The sequence below is a fragment of the Triturus cristatus genome, chromosome 5_2 (assembly GCF_964204655.1).
Source record: "Triturus cristatus chromosome 5_2, aTriCri1.1, whole genome shotgun sequence".
In the NCBI taxonomy this organism is placed as follows: domain Eukaryota; kingdom Metazoa; phylum Chordata; class Amphibia; order Caudata; family Salamandridae; genus Triturus; species Triturus cristatus.
Genome location: NC_140588.1, coordinates 579471876 through 579488141, shown reverse-complemented (window position 1 = coordinate 579488141; position 16266 = coordinate 579471876). Strand labels below are relative to the sequence as shown.

Genomic DNA, 16266 nt, shown 5'->3' with positions numbered 1-16266 from the left:
GCTTGTGCATCTGCTTTTCCTTTTGTGCTACCCCATTGGCCTTTGTGTGTGTCTTTTTATAACAGACTGCACGCAATTGGCCAAAGGTGGGCGCATTGCTCCGCCCATGGCCTATTGGTCTCTATTACGCACTTGGTGCACGTAATAGACACCAATAGGCCATGTGGTTTCAATTATCGTTCCCAGACATGGGTGCGATAATTGAAAGCACATGACTCGCAGTGGCGCGCACGTGCGCACCACTCGCGGGCTGCCTTGTTTTTCAAGCGGAAGTGAAAGCGAACGCTTTCCATGCCGCTTGTTTTTAGTGTGCCCGGGCCAACTTCTAATCCCAGTCCAACCCTGCTTTTCATCTGGACATCGATGGCCAAGTACCTAGAAGAGACGCAGCTCACACAGTGCACTCAATGAGTAGGCTCTCTCAGTTTCACGCTGTATCCACTCTGGACTGACTGTCTGCTGTGGTGACGGCAGCACTTGGTTATAGAATCACACAGAATTTCAACACACTCATTCAAAGAACAAATCACCGCCTCTAAGTTTCAATGAACCATTCACATCCTTTCAAAAGGCAGACATTAAGAGCTCTGCTTTGATTAAGTGAAGTAATCTGCATTATTCGCGCTCAGCTCACAGGAAGGCCTTTAATCAAACACTTGGCAAATCTCCAATGAGGGCGGATCGGACGCCGGAGACGGCACCTCTGACGCTGAGGGCACCTGTCTGCAGGTGAGTGGCTCCTGGGGCTTAACCCTGCACCTCCAGAGCAGAACGAATTCAACGAATTCAGCCAAAGCCGAGGAATGCGCGCCCCCTTTCATGTGAGGGACAGGGGTCAGCCAGGGAGTCAGGCCGGGTTTCTGCTGTCACTCAAACACCAGCAGTTTCCACGCATGCGCAGATCGTGGTCCTGGCTGACCCTTAGAAGCTATGCCTATAATTCTGAGATCAGGGACACATTTCAAACAGGTCTTTAATTCGAGCCCCACAGATTCCCTGTGGGCGGTGATGGTTTGAACCGTCTAAGCAGGTAAGTGATTGGTTGCTTTTATGTGACGTGCTATATAACAGTGAACATGGTGGGACACATTTTATCATCCACAGACAATTGAACGTTGAGATGGCCCTGTTATGATCTGAAAGTAGGACAAACGTGAGACCACAACTCAAAGCAGTGTGTGCCAAACCCTCTGAGCTGTCCCACAATACGCAGAGGCAGTATTTGACGTGACTCCCAGAGCTGCTGCGTTTTAAATTAATCTTTTAGTTGCACATAGAAAATATCAGTATGTTGTCATAATCAAAAACATTTATCACTTCAAGCATATTTTTGTCAGTCAGTCGCAAAGCTTCTACCTCTAATGGTGCTGTTTTTAAAGCGAAAAACATGCATTGACAACGCCAATAGTTTGAGGTTTTGTGTAGGGTGATAGTAGGGTGATCGTTTTTCCAGCTGACTTAACACACACAACAACACAGAATAATACTGAGAACAAGCCAAACACGCTCTCTTCACACACAGAACATGTTCAATCCAGGCAGCAGAGGGCAAGAATTACTGGGGGCAGAGAGGGGGCATTACCGGCAGACAAGAGAGGTCTGGGTGACACCGAGGGCAGAGTGGGGGCATCACCAACAAGCATTTGCAATGCAATAGGTCTCGCATTATTAAAGTTTGAGCTATTGACATTGCTAAATATTGCAACACCAATAGCTCAAACTTTAATAATGCGAGACCTATTGCATTGCAAATGCTTGTTCTTTTTGTCAATGCTTTTTGCCAACGCTGTTCAGCATCAGGAAAATGCAAAACAAATATGCTTTTTATCAATGCTAAACAGCATTGTTAAAAAAAACAACAACTGTCGCCCCAGACGGGTGATATGTGAACATGTATGCATTCCAAGTGCAGACATCATGATGAACTTTTTTTTTTTAATTTAGCATTCCAAGATGGCAGACACTCATTTTGGGACAATACCGTTTTTTTTGTTTTGTTTTTTATGTGTGTGAAAGCATCTTTAGGGAAGGTACGGCTAAGTAGCCAATTGCAGCTGCTGAGTCCTCCAAAAAATTAAGAAAAAATTATTTAAAAAAATAAATAACAGGATGTGGAGGAGTAAAGGAAGAGGGGGTGAGGAGTGCAAGTCAACATTGCAGCTGATCAGCAGTGGAGAGAGAGAGCCTGTGGAGGGTTGGAGGAGCCGGGGAGGGCTGGAGAAGAGGTTTAGTTAAATAGAGCAGGACATGGATTGGTGGGGGAAAACAACAGACGAGCTGGGGGTTGGAGAGCAATACGGAGACTGGTGAAGGGGGGAATGTGAAAGGGGAAGCAGCACACAGGGTAGAGAGAATAAAAGCACATGTATTCTCATAGAGTAATGGAAGCAAAGATAATGTAGTTTGTACAAAATGTAATATACAAGTAGCTGACAAAGTGTATGTGTGCTTTAAATTAGCTGGATGTGATCTGGCTCTTCACCTCTCAAGACTTTCCCAAAATCATCTTCGGATTCAACGGTTTGATGAGAGTATCATTAATGGGTTGATGAGTACATCATCCAGAGGAATCAGTTTATCAGTATTTCCAGTTTCATCTCAATTTGGTAGCTGGTGGTAGATTTATTGATGTTTGATTGTCCTAGCATTAAATCCATCCCTGGTAAGCTCTTGAGTACCAATGGCAAGGGAGGGCCCAAAGGTTTAAGTTAATACCTGCAGCTGGGAGCATTTGTTTGGAAGATTCAGGGGCCGTGAAGAAAATCATCTAGCTAAAAAAGGAGTATAAACAATTAGTCTGGAGGGCTAAGAAAATTATATGGAATCACAATGAGTTATTATGTTTGAAAGCCAAAAAGTTGTTTTGGTCATATATCAACGCTATGCAATGCATAAACTCTACTAGTATTAGACGCAACAATTTTCCATATTGAGTCCCATTATGCACAATGAAAAACTTTCATCCTACAAATGGATCGCTACCACACGAAAACCAGAACTCTAAAGATAAAGTCAAATTGTGCCCTACGGTCATTGACGGTTGAGGGTTGAGAACACTTTTGTACAATGAAAACCATATTATGCCACTGGCCCTAGTGGCCTACCCACCTTGTTATGTAAAATTGACATTTGTAATGGGCCATCAATCCTCACCTTTGTTGAATAACTATTTTAAACAACCTTCCATGGTTCATGGAAGGTTCGGTGCTACATCCACTTTATAAGGAAGGAGACTTAGCAACTTTGGACAATTATCAGCTAAATGATACTTACGGATTCAAAAGCTTATGCACGCATACCTATGAGAGAACTTGAAGAATGTGTTAAGACAAATAGTTGACAATGTGCTAGCAACCTGCATCCTAGCTTACTAGTCTGTGAACAGTGACAACGTGTGCTTTTTTTTGTTTGATTTATCGATTACAGGGCAGCCTTTGATGACAATAGTCTACTTAGGCATAAGTTGTCTGCCTCTGGTATCTCTCATGCACTGCTCAGGGCTGGATCATGGTGAAGCTTGGTGTGAGGCTGGCAGTTTCTGGCCCGTTCACACTAATATATAGGACTAAATCTAGGGTTGTGTGTTCAGTGCTCTTGCTCTTTGGCCTTAAACAGCAGACCAGGAGGGTGCTCTGGCAAGTGCTAGACTCTCTTTCTTTCTAAAGTAGTTCCTCAGCAGATTCAAGTTCTGCAATAAACGAATGACATAGTGGGTTTAGATAAACATGTGTCAGTTTGCTGAGATCAAGAAATAGGTTGCAGCTTATAATCAATTCAATTAATAAGCTAGTGGTTATTTGCTCCAAGTGCAAAATAGTAATTTTGATAAAGGTCTGGAAAATTAGCGCAACTGGCACTCTGTAACGATGTGATAGACGGTACAACCACTCACAATTATTTAGATGTGATACATGCAACCTTCTGCAGAATCATTCTACACTTAAAAACAGATAATGTGTCCTCATATTTAAAAGATTATATTAAAAGCTATCAGGTCCGTCTGTTTTGCTAATTCTAGAAGAAATGAAATTTGAACTTCTCCCTTCATTATCTTAGAAATGTATGGAATTCGGGAATGGTGTTCTCTTGCCTTAGAGTATTATGCCATTGATGAGGGTGCACTATATAGTTGGTGGTGGAGACCTTTGCTGCAGGTTTTGGTTCAATGTTCTGAGGGAGGTAGTGCAATGTGCATCAGGTTGTAGTTGAATGTGCTGAGCATGGCAACACACTGTTCTGTTAGCCGGAGAGCGTTATGCTATGCGGGATTATCCAGTATGCTATTGGTTTGGGAACACAACACAGTGGGTAAGAGTGCACTGTGAAGCACATGGTGGTGCATGGTTTCTCACATTCTTGGTATGATGATCAAGGTGACAATGTGTGGGATTTTTTTTCAAATTGTTTTATGCCCTTTTTAGGTCTCGCCTGACCCAGCGCATGCGCTGATCTGGCGAGACTTTTAGTAAGGGCTTCAAAAAATGCTGCCCTGCCATGGCCAGCCTAGAGCTCGAGGGCATGTGCACGGGCGCACACTTTTCGCTCGCCGCGCTTTGATCGCGATCACTTTCACATTCGCGGCCGCTTTGATGTTACGGCAGCATGGCCAATGCTTGTCTCAGAAAGCCTCAAAGATGCACGGACGAGCTCTAAATGTGCTGTGTTTAAGCTATAAAAAAAGAAGTGCACAACTCTGTCTGTCCATCCATGTATACACATCCTATCCCTGCGCACCGTCCACCGCGGCCAGACAGGCATTGTAGAATTCGGTGGCGCCTCTCTCTCTCCCTATCATCCCTTTGCCTTGATTTACACATACATGTCCTCACTGCCAAACACCACACTGCAATGTGTCTTTGTAGCGCTCTGTGCATACAGGTAGATCGCAGCGCTAAGAACCCATCCATGTGAGGAGAGCTCATTGTTACACCCTCACACAGATACAGGTGTGTATTGCACACACAAAGGGATATCTATCAGGGGTCATGAGGACTAAGAGACAACAGCGAGAGGTGCGTCCGGCTCCACCGAGCCCCCTTACCTCTGCTCCGTAGGAGACGCTCCGGCATGTGCAAAATCCAGTGCTTCGTCTTGTCAACGATGCTACGACGGGCAGCATCCATGAGAGACACGCCAGGGAGTGGGTCTGTTGCTTGTCCGCCCTCCTAGTCTCGAGATGTCTTCTTATTCCCCCTATTTTTTGGTGCTGTTGTTTCTTTTGGGAGTTGTTACCGGCGCCCCTTTTTCGTAGAAAAGAGAAGCCGAAAAACTTGAGCATGTTGTGTTACAAAACGTAATTCTTTGATGGTTCCAGAGTACCGCTCATTAAAGCCCACCGAGCGCCCCCCATCCTTCGCCCATTTTTCATTAACAAAGGCGTATAATAAGAAATTGTAGATAGTTTTACCCAAAGCGCTTTACAAAGAGCACCTTTCTGTGTCCAATTATCACTTGCTTTGAAATGGTACTCATATCGGCTTTAGGAGGATGAAAAGCGAATTGTAAAATGTAGACACACACCTCGGAATAAGGTGCATAATCTACTGAGCTATCCACAGGAGGTATCTGCTGAGGACAGCATAGCACCAAAAGGGGTGAAGGCAGGCTCTGAAATGGGCAGAAAGGTGCTTTCAATTATGAACATCTATAAACGTTCTCATTGTTGTATGTTGCGCTAGCTGACAAAGCCTTAAAGCTTCACAGCCTTCATTTTCCTCTACGACTGGCGTTCTTTTCCTTAAGCTAGGAAAGATGAATAGTTGTCTGTTCTATCGGGTTTTGAGCCTGCGGTGTGCAGTTGAAGACAGTTTTCTCCAAAAGGTGCTTTACTCCACGGAGATACTCTGCTTTCTTTCTATAATGTTTCCTTTCGCTGTTTGGTTCAATCATTTTTTCCTCACAGGTCTCCACTCTTTATTTGCTTTCTCTGGTTCTGTTCATTCCTTTTGATTCCCCTCTTCATTTGCTGGATGATTTATTACTCTTCCCGCGCCCTGTCACTCCCCAGGAGTGAATGGGCTAATCAGAAGGGGAACGAAGGATTGGTGCCTAACAGCCAGGAACCTCGGCATTAGAAGGATGAGTGGTGGGGTGAAGATGGCAATTAAACTCTAGCCTGCAGAGGCCACAACCACACGCACAAAACTGCAGCAGGTGCATTAGCCCAGCAATCTCACCAGCTTTAATCCTTTCCATTCGATTGGCTGTACTCCTTTGCTGTCTTGTGGAATCTCCTCTATTTCATCAGTTCAAATCCTCGTTTCTCCACCTACCCATATCTGCATTCCATACCGTGTTCCATTCTCCTTATACCCATTTCACTGTAATTTTCTCTTTTTTCCCTATGTTCTTTCCTTCATTTTCACCATTCTCTTCCTCTATATTTCACTATATTCCTCCCTAGTTCTTGCACCCTTTCTGTCCTTCGTTTACCCGGCCAACCATCCTTTCTTTGACGCCCCTCAACCTCTCTAGGTCACATTGACATAAAAGGCACACTTGTAGAATTGAGGGAATCTGCTGGAGGGTCCCCACAGATAATGGATGGTTATTGCTACTCCATTCAATGGCAGTTGCTTTTTCGACCTCAGAAGGAGGAAAAGCTAAGTGTACTGGGATTCGAACCCGTGACTGTGTGCTCAAACACAAGGCACAGCTTATTTTCTCCTCTCCCCTCCCCTCCCCTTCTCCTCTCCATTTCTTTTTCCTCTCGTTTCTTTCCTCTTCCCATTTCTTCTGTTCTCTTTCCCCCCTCGTTGCCCTCCATTACTCTTTCAATGTCTTTCTTTCATCCTATTGCTTATGATGAGATCTCACTGGCAGTCCAACATTCTTGACATGTAGTGAGATGAAAGCTGGCATGGATTTGAGGAGTGGATTTAAGAACTGTCACATATTTATCAAATAGGATGTATTTTATTGAATTCACACTGTGCTGATGGAGGTAAATATCATCTAGCACTACACGCCCCAACTAACATCTATGTATAGGGGTAGATATTATAAAAAAGTAAAAAATAAAATAAAAAAATTTAAATGGAACAATGTCTTAAACAACCACCTGTTGGCAACATTTTCAAAGATAATCCCACCCTTTTCCTAGAGCCATACTTTAAAGTGGACCTTACAAATGTCAAAGTTTTGCAGACTGAATGCCTGGCGTCTTATGGATAACTCCTTTGAGGATACTCAGAGACAGATTAAAAACACACTATGCGGAAGACAAGGTTATGGTGAAGGAAGTTTTCTTGAGACATGAACATCAGAAGAATAAAGATAATTTCTTTATTTCTACATAAAACATAATGCTTTAAAGTTGTATTTAAGTTTTTTTTAAATCTGCTGGCGAAACACACCTTGCTCCACAAGTGCAAATCAAAGTATTTCACTTTTTGAACACGGATATAAAAAAGACAAGCATTGGCATAGCCAATAGGTCTCGCTTTTGGGACCTTATAAGTATTTAGTTATGCAGCAGAATATCCTTGGTGCAACAACACCAACTGCTGGATGGCTAAACACTTATAAGGTCCCAAATGCGAGACCTATTGGCTATGCCAATGCTTGTTTCTGCTTCTCATTTGTGTTTTTGAGTTTGACTTGCAATTAGGTCAACATTCTTAAGTCAGTCGCTTTTTTGCCTCAGGAACCTTCAGCTATTGACATAAGACATTAACAATCACATCTTTGATCGAACTACAGGAGTATTTAGTCTTGCCTTCCTTTTAATGGCTGCATAGGTGTATCCTACTTTTTCCCCTGGAATGCATGAGGGACTAGTTTACATCTCAAAAGTATATACTATCATTACACACGTAATTCTTTATATCATACACTCATTGTATACATTAAATTTTAATTGTTTTGCACGATAGCAGCCATGTTTAATGGTTTTGTCAACACTCAAGTGCAAACGTCAAACCTGCTTGCTTGGTCAGAGCTTCTACAAGACCTTAAAGCTACCACATAAGACTGAGTCTAGGGGCTGATTCTTGTAGATGTACAGGAAATAGCTTGGAAGCTAGGTTGGCTGAAACACAAGCTTTATCAGAAATAATGACATAAACACGTATATGCACTATCACCTTCAAATTTGGTCTAACCACTTATCCAACATTTCACTACATTCTTTCCTCTAGCAGTAGTACAACTGCCTAAGAGCTAGATGTCGTGTTCATCAATAGAGCCCTGCTTCAAACATTAGCATTTGTGGTAAGGGGTAGAATCATGTGACAACTGTCCCTCAAGTCGGTTGTCAAATTTAGCTTAGTGTGCAAATTTTGCTAGTTGTTATAATCTTTAAATAAGTCCAGTTACATGTGAAATTTTGCTCATTACGACTATGCATTACACAAGCCAAAGAGCTAAAACTATGTTGACTTGTACTTGTGTCTGCTGTCTATTTAGCTAAGTTTCTATTCTTTCATAACCTACTATGATATGCTGCAAAATTAACAATTGTTCCTGAATTTGAACAGACACTGTCCGAAAGTTGCTTTCATGCCAGGCCGGCACCCTAGATGCAACAATCACCACTAATCCTTTATGGGTTCCAGAGTAGCGTGCTACTCGCCGGAAAAAAACACTCAACACCTCATCAGGAGTAGCAAGCGCTATATAAATACAAACCTTTTCCCCTCTTCTATCCCTCCGCTATCCTTTAGAATCCAAATAACTGACTAACATATACGCCACTCACATTACTTTCATATTTCACTACACCAATTCACCACTATCCTTTATGGGTTCTGGAGTAGCTTGCTATTTGCAGAGAAAGCGCTTTGACGCCTCATCAGTGGTAGTAAGCTCTATATAAATGCAATTACAATACAATCAACCTGCACTCAGCCAATGCAAAGACTACCAGTCAAACAATGCTTAAAATATTTACCATGTGGTAAATGTTTATTAGTACACGGCCCAAAGCTCTGGCATACACTCTCTATAGCTACTAGGGATAAACCAAACTATCTAATCTCCAATAAACTATTTATACCATAACATGGCTGAGATTCCAAGACACAGCAATACAAGTTGGCAGATTACTAACGTTTACGGCTGCTATAAAATGTGTACACATATAACTCCAATTTTCCGCCATCCTCCCACTTGTAACTGTCGTTTATCTGAACATAATAAAGCTGCTGTTAAATGTATTGCTTATTGTTTTTTGCGCACTAACTATGTTGATCCATGGACCATGGTTTGATCGTCCCTGAAGTGTCACATAGGTGTTGACATGTAGGCCTGTTCCAGATACGACGAATGAGAGAGAGACAAGGAGAAACTGAGTTGTACTTCTTCCCTGCGCAAGTTACTTAATTCCCTTTCAATCTACATCAGCTATATTTTCTACATACGTAGCTAAAACCATTTCCGATTAATGTAAACACAGTCTACCTTGCCCATCAGTTCAAATATGAGGATTTAATTGAAGCAAAGACATAAGAACAGTATGTTCGCCTGAACACTTATGCATTACACCCAGTTGGGATACTTGAGACAAAACAGTAACGAGGACATGGGATGTAACCTACTGTATCATCTTTAAGAAATTAGGCCTGACGCTTTCCCCTACTATTTGTTTAGCGCTCATTTTAGTTATTCTATATACCAAGTAGCTACAATCAGGAACGGAGGGGAGACCCTCTCAGAGAAGCAACGGTGTGAAGATGGATCACCAAGTGTGAATCGGGTTCAGGCATGGAGATTTATTTACCCGCTGTCCGGTGGAGCCAGTCTCTTGTCCTCCTCTTGCAGACAGGATAAATTGGCACTTCCCTGTAGGAGCTGCATCAGTATGTAAGCCTGCTGCAAGCCTCCATGTCTGCACCTTCGAGCATGCGCAGAGAAGGGAATGCCTTTGCGCCTGCCCAGGCTGTAGCCTTAAGCCCGACAGCAGGGTTAAGCATACACTGCAGCCTTCAGCAGTTGTAAATAGCCACAGTACATTTTAGAATGTATTCCAGCCGCTCTCTAGTCAGCACGTAGCGCCTATGATAAGTTCCAGGAATATTTAAAAATAAAAACGGTGTCATAGGTGTGGACCACCCCTTGGCTCACAACGAATGAAATTGTGTCGCCTTTATTATTGCTCCCCGTTGTCACAGTGCCACTCGTCCATTTATGACATAGGAGCGCATTCGAACACCTACCGACCCTTGTTCTAATATGGCCACAGAAAGGGGTACACAAGGCAGTTATAGTGCGCAGATGCAACAGCAAGCCACGGGCTGGTGGGCTGTATGAAGAGGGGGTGATTGTGATCCATCATGGCGGACGTGGCATAGCCGCCAAAGCTGTCCACAGCAGGAGAAGAAGCAGTGTCGGGAGGCGGTCACTGAGGCGTCTAGAACGCCTTGTTTGGACCAGCAGTTAGCAGGACGAACACAGACTATCCTTGCGTTGAAGCAGAGACCGGCTACCACAATAAGTAGGTCTGGACTACCCTGGTCAGCGAAATGCGCGTGCGCAGTTCAGAGAGCACTTCGTGAAGCGCAGGCGCACAGCATAGAAGAGCTGTGTCAATCTTCAGACAAGGCAAAGAAAGGACGGTCGCTTCCTGTGATTAAATCCCCTGCAGGGATCTGAACCCTGCGGTCCTGGGGCAGGTGAGAATGCTTCTGTCAGAGCTGTATGGCTGCTGCTGTCTTCTTGGTGTGCAAGAGGGCGCCTTCAGTCCTGGCATTTCAATGCTTCTCCTTTCACGTTCATAGTGCACAGTAGGAGGGATTGTTTTCCCTTCTCTAGCATGACCCCCTTTTGTTGTCATATTGAGACTGTTGGTGCTTCTTAGCCTTAAGACCGGCAAGTCAGCCACGCAGAGAGAAGTACCTTGTGTATCGGTATTTATGTTTGTACTACGATCCGATTCAACCCTGAACTGATGGCCATTGTTTACATTGGATATCGACTTTTTGAAAAACGATCTTTGATCTAAAGCTAGATCAATGTTCAGATTAAGTTGCACGCAGTTCGAACACAGTTCTGTTCTGAGAGCTTTCGATGTGTTCCTATAGTGCCAAACGTGTCCTTGAAGTTGTTTCTCAGCACTTGTGGTACGTTCACTGGGGTACCACCCGCCCCAGAGTTGCAGGGTTCAGATTTCTAACCTCTTGGTCCAATGACTTGTTCAAAGTGCCAATACGAATAAGCAATCCAAATGGACTGCAACCCATAACAACCTTCTAAGCAATATTGTTGTAAGAAGTGTTTCTTGGAACTAACGATCAGTCATGCAAGATGAGTTCAGGGACATAGTAGAACTTCAAACCTTCTTTCGTTAATAAGAAACATACTCAAAAATGGTACTAAGAGATAGGATATATATTTTAAAATCCTAAGCTAGTGCATAAAACATGAATGGAAACCACACAAAATATGAAAAGTACTGCAGCGAAACTTAAGTGTAAACTACAAGACAAAGTCTAGCATAATTATTATTTTGATATTGTGTTCACACACTCAGGCTATTTCTACACGCTGCTTAAGTTTTAGCCAAAGCAATAAATAGCAAGCCTGTTGTAAAGTTTCAGAGATGGTTTGCAAAACATACCTGTGTTTTCATTATAAAAAGCAAGCCAGCTATTTTCTATCGCAACTTGTTCGAGGCTGGAAGATGAACAGTAAATGGCTGAATTCCATTTCTTCCCACTATCTTGTCCATCTAAAGTTGATTATACAAAAGTGTGCTTTCTGATCACTTGTTGTCAAGTAGATATACTAGATAACTGGTCAGTGCGAAGAGAGAACCTGTGATGAGTACCCTTCGGACATATCCACAATTCATGACATTTGGGAAATGTGGAAGTTTGTACTGAGTAGAGGGTATATAAAGTTTGTACTGAGTATAGGGTATGCCATTGTGTTTTATTTCACCATCATACATTTGTACTTCATTTCACCATAACAAGTCCCTAAAGCATGTTGCTCGAGATGTGTTGCACACTGAAGTGCCATTTTCAGTCAGAAACATTAACTGATTAATCTACAAGTGTTTACGCTTTGTCAGTTACCTTAAATAATATATTCAATTATGGCCAAAGTCTTAATGAATAAAGAGAAAACAAAACATAGTACACTCTTTCCAGTTTTTCACTGAGTTTATGTTGCCACTATTTTATTTAAATAATGAAATTCACATGCCATTGTCCTATAGTTTAAATTTCTTTTGTTTATCTGGACATCAAAATATTCGTTGTAGTTTCAATAGTGGTGCCTCTTTGAGATGAAAATTGTTTATCTAAAATGTCAACATTATTAAGTTAAATCTAATCCATGGCACAACATTAAACCATTGTACAAGGAGTGAATGCTTTGTTAGAAACACAAAAGACTTCTTATACATAGTCTAAATTATCACCTTTTATGGTTGCTTCAGGAATGAGGATACAGTGGTTATTTTGTAACCTAAGTGCAGTTTCCACCTCGTTTGATCAGTGACATGATCATTATCCTTGAATTTTAAGTTTGTTCAAGACGGAGGTACATGATTTGTTTAGATAACACACAGTCATTCAGTGATTGGTGTCTCCATTTGTAATAGGTCTTGTATGGTCCACTGTCCATATTTCCAGTGGACACAGTACTCTGTGTGTATCAATATCAAACACAGAATTAATGGGTGTACCAGGGCTTACATATGGGGATACTCCGCATTAGATCTCTAGTATAGCTAGAATTTGCAGTTAACCATATCAATGGTGAAACTGGATTTGTTTTCAGGAAGCTTGTACTAAAAGGGTTTTTTTAACCTCGGAGCCAATAGGAAGGTGATACTGACCCATGTCTCGCTTGTCTGTTATAAGTTTTTATCTAAATCCAAAGCATGCCAAAGCTTTTAAGATGTTACTTCTCTGCAGAGATTATTGGTTGATAAATCTTACCGTCTGTTTTTAGCAGATTCTTGGGCTTAAAAAAAGAGTATAACTATTCTTTAGTAAGCTCATTGACTTACTTTTTAGCCATCATTAGCACTTCTTGGTACTATGTTCCTTGTATGAATTGTGAATCCGATTTGATAACTTCACATTCAAAATTTGATTTTAGATTGCAGTGGATTTTTACTGACCAGTTAGCCATTAGCTATATTTTTTGTGTTAAATTATTGAGGTTTGCACTAGAAGCATGTGACCTACCACTGACAGTTAAAGGTTTTCTTTTAAAGTTACTCTGTAGCATATTATTTCCAACTAAAAAATGCCTGTCAAGAAAGGGGATGGTTTGTGATTGTAATGCATAGGTAGTTCGATGTGAGGAAATGTCATTGAGATGTTTGTTGACACTTCCACTCTAGATTATTAAAATGTCATCTTCGAACCACCCTAGATTTCTAATGTGTTTGGTTTATTGAATCAAATTCTCTGATCAGGCGTGCTCCTCTGATACCTCCTAATGATGCTGGCATAAGAGGAAGCAAGTTGTGTGTACATAGCCGTTCCTAATTCTTGTTTATATGCTTCTCTTTAAATGTAGAGATGATCTTTTCAAAACCGAGCCTGTCATTTTAATGATCATGAGTGTATCCTGAGTCTATGGGTAGCTGACTGATCAGCTGTTCACAAAAGTAACTTTTACAAACCTGCCAGTATCATGTTTAATACTTGTGTGTAAGTTTTGTTTACATCACATTATGATTTCATATTGTTTGCTAAGATCATCTAGAGTGCCCTTGATATATCACACCAATGTTAGAACTAAAGGGTTTAAAATCATCTATGAATTCGGAAATACATTCAGTCATAGATCCAAAGCTTGGGATGGATATTTACTCTGTCCTAAAACCTTTTAGAAAGACAGTCTGTTATTGGTTTAGCATGGTTAAACTTTTGTTTTAGCTGTCTCCTCAGCAATTTATTTGTATTAGGGTAAGGTTATATCTGTTTTTCCTCAGTTGGCCAAATATTTGGTGTTTTTAAATGTGGGAAGGGTTCTACATTTAATAGTTATGTTTTAAGCTAACATTTCTTTATCCGTTTTTAAACATTATAAGCTGATACATACTTTTTGAATGCAACATTTCAAGGATTCGATTTTCAGGGGAGGTGCAGACAGAGGTAATAGATTATAATTAATTATATTTCATTGTTGACTATGGAAGCCCTTGAGTTAAATATTAAATTGATGCACTGCAACATTCACATGTTACCTCCATCTTATCTATTAGCTGTGCAAGAACTCTGGATATAAAAGAAATCCCCCAATTAAAAGTTTGAACCTGATATTATAAAATCAGAAATTTAGAGAAGGTCTACCATGTGGAGCATGTCCCCAGAATTTTCAGTTTCTCCAGTCTGACCCTAAAATTCCAGGGAGCATTTCTAATGCTTTGGACAATGTAAGATATTGTTTAAAACAAATCTTATTTTTTGATCTGGATTTAATACAAAGACTTGGTTTTCACATTCATATAGGCTCCCGGACCTTCACGTTTATTTTCTTACATTTTTCTCCCATTCTACAGATGGTAATGTTTTTTTCGTATCTTTCAGCTTGGGAGACTTGTATAGATAGAAAACTGAGTAAATGTATACCTTGATACCCCACAAACATCTCCTAAGCTGTATTGTTACTGTTTGTGTGATCTGGTGACACATCTCTATTTATTGGCATCTGTTTGCCTTTGTAATTTGGAACTCGAACTCTATCTCTTTATTCCTCAACCGGAGGAGTCTAGGTGATAAAGGGAAAATGGTGGGGAAAATTTAAATTGCTCAGATTGTCAATAACTTTCGTCAGTACTTCTTGCTCTTCCCAGCCTAGATGCTAACCATCGAACCACTCTGTTGTTAGTCTAATCTGTTTTTCTTCCTCAAAATTTCCATTCTTGCGCTCAACGGCAAAGTACAATCCCAGCAGAGCAGTTTGGGAGTATCACTTTCCTTGGCTGTGAGCTTGCATCCTGGTTGGTGAAGGTGATGACAAATGCGTATGGACAGAGCCTGTTCAATGCTCAAGTGATCACAACGCATGTCTCCTTGGTTGCTGCCCAGTTATGTTCTCCAAATAGAACTCACTCGCTAATGAAAGTCCCATGACATGTTCAGGTATCAATAAGTTTGGAATGAATTGTGATAATACCATAACTGGAGGCGTCAGTCTGAGCTATGAAGGGCTGACAAAATTCTGTCTCTGTATGTAGCCTTTTCTACAAACCCTTCTGCTGTTCAGAGCCCTGCTAACAGTTCACGGTCTAATTAATGTTTTACCTGCCTCCAGGGCATCAGTGTAGTGACGAAGCTACAGTGGAATCATAGTTGTCCAGAAAGTCCCCACAGTAACCAGTAATTCCGAAGACAACCCACATTTGAGTGGTTGGAGTGCTTTCTGTTAATAGCAGATGTTACTTTTATCCAATGTAATGGTACTGAAATTACTGAAGTCCAAAAGATGGTCAAGAGTCTGCCTTGCCTAGATTCAAGTTCCTGATTTTCAGATCCGTGCAGGCATCCACAAGTGGAGCTAACTCATTGAGCCATCTTGTCCATAGTAGTTCTCCCAAAATGTGTATACACTTTTATCTGGGGTAGTAGAGACTCCCGCTTTGTGGCTAAAGCCAGACTAGCTGTGATGATTTAGGAGCACACCCCATTCTGGCCAAGTGACACACTGTGTGCCAAGAAGATACAATTGACACACTTTATTGTTTATCCACTTATAGATCAGGCTAGCGCTCAAGCCACATGAGGGCTGGAGATCTGCCTACAAAGCAGGGTTAGGGGAATGAAAGGAAAACGAAATGTGGTGAATGGAGGGAGTGTGCTCTTCAGTCATAGTCCCCACTCTGCCTATCTGCACTTGTAACAGTACGTTTTTAGGCTGGTTGGGGTGCTAGCTGGATGCTTGACAGCAGAAAAGGTTCACAGCAGACCATGGACCATCTCTATTAAGCCAATGCTGTGTGGGGCATTGGTTGTAGAGTAAACACAAGGCACAAGAGATAAAGTGAAAAGGAATTAAGGCTAGTAGGTCAATAATGACAGTTAAAAAAAACATTTTTCTTTCCGAGGCAGCAGCACTAAAAATATAGGAGTGGTGCTGTAATTTTATGCAGTGCCACATAACACACACCAAATTAAAATAATTTCTTCTTGTTAATTTGCTTCTTTTATAGTCTTTATAAATGCAGTGTTGCTCCTAAATTGTCTAATTTCCTGCTCGAGTTTTAGGGCTACAATTTAAACCTTAATACCTGTGTTTTTAACCTTCCTTAAAGTAACCTTTTTTAGAGGTTAACAATGGTGCTTTCTTTGAAGTTATACAAGAAAA

General features: G+C 41.4%; 2 protein-coding genes across 8 annotated transcripts in view; one reads left to right on the top strand and one right to left on the bottom strand.

Moving 5' to 3' along the window:
* LOC146829027 (zinc finger protein 777-like) overlaps positions 1–10271 on the bottom strand; it is a 111025-nt gene extending 100754 nt beyond the window's left edge. The window contains exon 1 of one of the 3 annotated variants that reach the window (XM_085607660.1): positions 10155–10271. The gene's annotated coding sequence lies outside the window, so the exon portion shown is untranslated. Of the gene's footprint in view, positions 1–5041; positions 5177–9718 lie in introns of those variants that run through there. The other 2 variants (XM_085607659.1, XM_085607661.1) reach the window with 2 other exon arrangements.
* A 38-nt stretch (positions 10272–10309) lies between these two features.
* The window catches only part of LOC146829026 (uncharacterized), a 143980-nt gene continuing 138023 nt past the window's right edge, over positions 10310–16266 (top strand). For 3 of the 5 annotated variants that reach the window (XM_085607665.1, XM_085607664.1, XM_085607662.1), the window contains exon 1: positions 10482–10610. The gene's annotated coding sequence lies outside the window, so the exon portion shown is untranslated. Of the gene's footprint in view, positions 10433–10481; positions 10611–16266 lie in introns of those variants that run through there. The other 2 variants (XM_085607666.1, XM_085607663.1) reach the window with 1 other exon arrangement.